Consider the following 7,284-nt stretch of genomic DNA (forward strand, 5'->3'; position numbering starts at 1 on the left):
CATCTGCCTGCTTCCACCATAACCCTGAGGCTACAAACCCACAAACCCCCCTTTCCTCCCATCCTGTCAAATCTACAAGCAACCCCCCATGTCACCTTAACCCGGCTCTGGGTAACCCAGAAGCTACAGTACCTGAGGCACCTCCATCTGGTAGCTACATGGCTGTACCCCCGCTTTCGGAACCAATTCCAGCGGTCGACCATCTCTATTCTGATAACCCTCCTACAAACCCTAACCAGCCAGAGGATCATTCGGACACCCCCGAAGAAGCAGCTCAGCCGGTCAAGAAGAGAAAGTGTTTCAAAGCCAGAGGCAAAGACGTAATACTTCGACTTGGGGAGGATATTCAGTGGGGAAACACCATGGACACGACGGACTATGTGTTGGTTGGAAGGATACGTGGCCGAAGCTACACAACAGCTAGGCTCAAGCTGTGGACCTCTGAGGTATGGGGGCATCACCTGGCCGACCTTCCCTTTGTTCAAACTTTTGTTAGGGGTTGGTTTTCTTTGCGCTTTGCCAGAGACGAGCACACAAATTGGGTCTTGTCCTCCTTATGGCATTTTGAGCATGCTCCAGTCCTTCTCCACTGATGGAACCCTCTTTTTGATCTGGAAAAAGAGAAGATAGGATTTGGGCATATTTGGGTTCGGATCCCTGGGTTACCCCTCCAATTCTGGTCAAAGGATATCTTTCGGCGCATTTGCAACACTCTAGGAACCTATCTATAGCATGATAGATCATATCTGGCTACTGGCATGATGGCATATGCCAGGATACTAGTTCATCTGGACACTTCGGGGGGCTTCAGGAGCATATCACTCTACAATGGAGAACCTTCTCCTGTCAGCAAATTCTAGATTATGAAGGAGTCTCGTTCTATTGTAGACGATGCCACAAGGTGGGACACTTGTTCAAGGACTGCCCACTGAATAAGAAGGCGAGCGAGGGGGCTAAGGGGAAGGAAACCCCGCAGAAAAGCTCACAAGAACAGGGTAGCCCCCGAGTGGCTGAAGAAACAACAAATTTAGCACATTCAAATGTAGTACCAGGACCTACAAAGGAGATTAGGAAGAAGAGGGGGAAATCACCCATCGGCCCACCCTCTCCTCCTCTGACCAGAGCAAGGGCGGCTACTAAGGCTGCATTCTCTACGGGTATGTTGAAATAAAATTCATCCTCTGCTTACTCTAATGTTTCATCACATTGCTTTGATAAAAATTTTGTTCAGCCCCATGTACACACCTATAACCCTCCCATAACCTTGGAATACCCTATTAAACCCTCCTCCCCCACCATCTCCTACACCCCGCCATATTTTCCCGAGGAACCTCTTCCCAACCCCCACATCCATGCTCCCCCCCACCCCGTCCAAGCCCTCCATCGAACATATACCCCATCCGCTCTCGGCTTCGATCACAGGCTCCTGATACCCTGGGTATTGGTCTGATTACCTCTCCCCCTCCTCTAAAGCTGACTAGAGGCAGACCCTCTTCCCTATCAAAAGCTAAGCAACAAGCTGGGGAAGAGATCATTGCTGGCAAACAAAAATCCATCGATTGGGTACTTAGAGCAGTGAATACCCATGAGCACCCTCCTCCATGAAAATACTCTCTTTCAACTGTAGAGGGTTGGCTAGCCCTGACAAAAAATTAGCCATGAGTAGATTGCTCTTATCTGAACCCTTTGATATCCTTTTTTTACAAGAAACCCTAGGTCAGGGTTGTGTCATTACCCACCTTCTTGAATCGTGGCTACCTGGATGGACATTTCATGCCCTAGATGCAACAGGGCATTCTGGGGGTCTCGCTCTAGGTGTTAACAACCGTTCCATCAGAATCTGTAATACTTGGGGAAGCTCTGGTCACCTAGGAGCAGATATATACTCCTCTGAACTCGATTCTGAGCTTAGGATTATCAACATATATGGCCCCTGTCACAATAGGGAAGAATTCTGGAACAGACTGCTAGAATCTCACATCCTTCAAAATGACAAGCTCATTTTGGGGGGGGGGGGTTCTAAATTTCTCCATTGGCTTTGTGGAATCATGGGGGCACAATGCACAAAGAGATAACCTCTCAGATTTTTTTGAGAACAGACTGGAGGATCATAACCTCATTGATATCCCCTCCTCAAAAATCTTACCTACTTGGAGAAACAACAGATCACGGGTGGACAGTCTCTCTAGAAGACTAGATAGATTTCTCATAAAGGAGCAACTGCTAAACATGGGTCAAGGATTTAGACAGTGGGTTGGCTCAGGGGGATTATCGGATCATAGGCCGATCTATCTGGAAATCAGAGGGGGTATGCACAAACCAAAAGGCCCCTTCAAATTCAACTCTGCATGGCTAAGAGACGTATATTATATCCGACTAATAACCGAATTCTGGAAGGCCCATCCCCCCGAGGCAGATAGGACTATCTCGAAAGGGTTTGCAAAAAACTTGAGAGAACTAAAAAATATCTCTAAAAAATGGGCACATAAAAAGAGAATCCAGGAATACCATATCCTTAAAATGACTGAAGAAGCCATAGAGGATTACGAGAATGAATTTGGGGGGATTTTCTCTTCTCCAGAACACAAAGAACATATAACCTCTCTTCTGGATAAGAGAAGCCAAATTCTTAAGGATAGGGAGGATAGCTAGAGACTGAGAAGCAGAGCCATTTGGCTTAAGGAAGGGGATGATAATACCAAGTTCTACCATAAATATGCGAATGGGTGCAAAGCTATAAATACTATTTGGCAGCTAGCTGATGAACAAGGAGAACCAGTGAACACCTTCCCCCAATTAGCAGCTATGGCCACAACCCACTTTAGAAACATCTACAAGGCTCCCCCAAATGCCACCCTTGCTGAAATCATGAGGACAGATCAATTATTTCCAAGGTTTGTTGATCAAGAGGAAGCTTTGGATTTGGCTAAGGAAGTCACCCTAGGAGAACTGGAAACCACCCTAAAATGGTTTAAGCAGGACAAAAGCCTAGGCCTAGATGGTTGGAATGTGGAATTCTATCTAGCCTTCTTTGATACTCTAGGAGCGGACCTCCTACAATTTATTGAAGAATGCAAATCCTATGGAAGAATGTATGAGGTTTTCAACTCAACCTTCATCGCCCTCATACCCAAATCGGACAACCCTACCTCTTTCAATGACTTCCGGCTCATTTCCTTGTGTAATTGTATCTACAAGATCATCTCCAAGATCATAGCCAATCACCTCTGCCGATCTTATCAAACCACATCTCAGCTGAACAATTTGCCTTCCTTGAGAATAGATAGATCCATGAAGCGGTCGGTACTACTCAAGAAATCCTACACTCTATACAGACCCAGAAGCTCAAAGGTATGGTCCTGAAAGTTGATCTTTTGAAAGCCTTTGACAGAGTAAATTGGCTATACATTAGAATGATATTAACACACTTGGGATTTCCATATGATTTCATAAGATGGATTATGTGTTGTATTACTAATGTAACATTCAGTGTTCTTATAAATGGTGCGGTCTCTCCTTTCTTCCACTCCGAAAGAGGTCTCAAGCAAGGATGCCCACTGTCCCTGCTACTTTTCTTACTCATCATGGAAGGTCTCAACTGTATCTTAAAGGAGGAACACCTATGAGGTAGGCTAAGGGGGATTCGGATCACAGAAGGATGCACATTGACACACTTGCTCTTTGTAGACGATGTTCTGCTCTTCCTAAATGGGAGTATTGGTGATGTGACTACTCTTCTCAACTCTTTCACTACCTTCCTAGTAGCCATTGGAATGATGGTGAATGATGCAAAGTCCACTATAATGGCTATAGGGTGCTCACCATATGAGATTCGATATGCCATGCGAAGATTCCCTTATACCCTCTAGCAACTGGATGAGGGACTCAAATATTTGGGCTATAGATTAAAGCCCCTTGGATATAAGAACACCAATTGGATCTGGCCTATAACCAAAATGGAAAAAAGGCTAAACATTTGGTTCCAAAAACATTTATCGAGAGCAAGAAGGTTGATCCTGTAGGCTTTAACCCCATACAGAAATTACCTACATACGAATTCTAAAACACAGAAAATAAACAATGCGAGAGCATAATACATAAAACACATATACATAGAGATTTTCCCCTGGATCCCAAAACCGGGACTACCAGCTTGATTTTTCATTATATTCCTTTCAATTTTATAATACATATTTATACATGCCGAAGCATCCAATACCATGGACCGAAAACCATCGCGTTGAATACCATGGACCAAAAACCATCGCGTCCAAAAACATATGCGAAAATCATGCACAAAACCATAGGTGGGTCTGCCCATCCTAACATAGGGTCCAAAACCAAAATTTTTCGGGGTGTTATCCCAGACCCCATAAAGTGGGGTTATGGGTACGCCTCAAACCCCCTATGACCCCCCGCCCCCACTACACAAACGGCGCAACGAAGGGGGGCTCCGCCCCCACTCTAACCCCCCCGTTAACTACGTGGGCTAGTCGTGGAAAGAATACAACACAACCCAACATTCTCCCACTTGTTGTTTTCTTTCCACAGGGGGCCACAAGAGAACTTAGTCATTTTTCCAGCCCTGAAACACCCATTGTCTCTCTACACCAAGAGAACTTCTTAGAGCTCATAGATTTTGTCAATGCATCTGCAGTATTCTTCAAAGTGTCCACCTTTACCAGCAACACCTTTTTGTCTTCTATCATATCCCTCAAAAACTGATACTGAACATCAATGTGCTTTGTCTTTGAATGATATGCGGGGTTCTTTGCCAAGAAAATTAGACTTTGGCTATCACAGTCTATCCTTATAGCTCCCTATACTAACCCCATACTTGAACACAATCTCTGCAACCAAAATGCTTCCTTACTTGCATGAGTGGCTGCCATATATTCTGCCTCTATAGTTGATAGTGCCACTACAGATTGTTTCTTACTCATCCAACTGACTGCACCTCCAAATAGGTTAAACAAATAACCACTTGTAGATCTTCTCTGATCCAGATCTCCAGCCCAATCTACATCAACAAAGCCACGAGTATCCAACATTCTGTCCAATCCTGATCTTCCTTGTTAGCACAAACCATAATCACTAGTGCCACGCAAATACCTGAAAACCCGCTTCACTGTTGTCCAGTGCTCCTTCCCTAGTTTTGACATAAACCTGCTCAATACTCTCACTGCATGTGTAATGTCTAGACTAGTATAGACCATTGCATACATTAGGCTATCGACTGCACTTGCATATGGAACACGGGACATGTCCTCTTCCTCTTCTTGTGTCTTGGGAGACTGTTCAACAGATAACCTCACACCTACAGGAATAGGAACCTTCACCGGTTTACTATCCTGCATATTAAGCCTCTAAAGTATTGTCTCGACATACTTCCTCTAGTTTAACCAGAGCTTCCTCTTTTCCTGATCTCTTTTAATTTCCATGCCCAAAATATAGTTTGCAGCACCAAGATCTTTCATGTCGAATTTGGAGGACAATTGGGTCTTCAAATCCTGGATAATTTCTTTGTCATTTCCAACCAGCAACATATCATCCACATACAAGACCAGATAAATAACACGGTCACCAATTAATTTAAAATACACACAGTGATATGATTTGCTTCTGGTGAAGCCAAGTCCGTGTATAAATGTATCAAATTTCTGATACCACATCCTTGGTGACTTTTTAAACCCATACAGAGACTTCTTTAACTTGCATACTAGTTCTTTCTTACCCTTCACGGCAAAACCTTTAGGTTTCTTCATGTGGATCTCCTCTGCCAGATCCCTGTGAAGAAATGTTGTCTTCACATCCATCTGTTTTACCTCAAAATCAAAAGTAGTAGCAACAGATAAAAGTACTCTAATAGAAGTTACCTTGGCAACAGGAGAAAAGTTATCACCAAAATCAATTCCTGGCACCTAGGAATAACCTTTTGCTACCAACCGAGCTTCGTATTTCTCCACCTTTCCTTCTGCATTTTTTGTCTTCTTGAACACCCATTTGCTGCCAATGGGTTTCCTTCCAGCCGACAACTCCACTAGATACCAAGCCTCATTTTTGTGCAAAGATGCCATTTCATCAACCATGGCCTCTTTCCAGAGTTTTCCATCCTCTAAATCCACTGCTTCCTTCACAGTTCTAGGATCATCATCAGTAACAGACAAATAAAAATTTGAATAGGAAGCAGATGGACTATACCTTTCTAGCTGCCTTCTTTCTCGAACTGATCTTCTCACACCCAGAGTTTGTGGCTCTTCATCTTCTGATTCCTCCTCTGCTATAGAGTCTGATTCTTCCTCCTTTAGCTCAAACTCTATCTTCTCAGGTTCCTGTGGTTGGAATTCATGTTTAATAACATCTTTCACCTCTCTAAACACCACATCTCGGTTGTACACAACCTTCCTTGTTACTGGGTTCCAAAGCTTATAACCCTTTAAACCATCCTTATACCCAATAAAGATGTACTTTTCAGATTTACTATCCAACTTGGTTCGTTTCTCCTTTGGAACATGTACATATGCATCACATCCAAATACCCTCAGATGTGAAAGATAGGGTTTCTTACCAGTCCATACCTCTTGTGGAGTCTTATCCTCCAAAGCTGATGAAGGTGACCTATTGATCAGGTAACATGCAGTATCCACCGCCTCTGCCCAGAATTCTTGTCCTAACCCGGCACCGCTAAGCATGCTTCTTGCCTTTCCATCAATGTCTTGTTCATTCTTTATGCAACTCCATTTTGCTAAGGTGTATATGGAGTAGTCTCCTGCCGTGCTATACCACACTTCTTACAGAATTCTTCAAATTCCTTGATGCAAAACTCTCCACCATTATCTGTCCTCAACACCTTTATCTTCTTGTCTGTCTGGTTTTCCACAAGAGCCTTAAATTCTTTAAACCTGTCAAAGGATTCAGATTTCTTCTTAAGGAAATATATCCATGTATTCCTTGAGAATCCATCTATAAATGATACATAGTACACAAACATACCCAGTGATGGTGTTAGGGTCCCACCCTAACCCCCTTATTTATGTCAGGGGATCACGTCATAGTCAAGAGTCAATAAAGCCCATATTAATAATTGTAAGTGGTTAACCTGCAATTAATGACGGGACTACAGTTAGTTGCAAATGGGCGGTAGTATTAGTTAGATGGTAAATGGGCGGTAGTATTAGATAGATGGTATTAATAAAACCCACGATATTGGCTCGTGGTATTGCATGTATGAGTCATATATAAAGGATAGAGACTCCCTGCGAGGAGCATTGTGTCTTGTTTTGT

The sequence above is a fragment of the Pinus tabuliformis genome, chromosome 9 (assembly GCF_031772625.1).
Source record: "Pinus tabuliformis cultivar Carrire ecotype Pingquan chromosome 9, CPIR1, whole genome shotgun sequence".
Lineage (NCBI taxonomy): Eukaryota > Viridiplantae > Streptophyta > Pinopsida > Pinales > Pinaceae > Pinus > Pinus tabuliformis.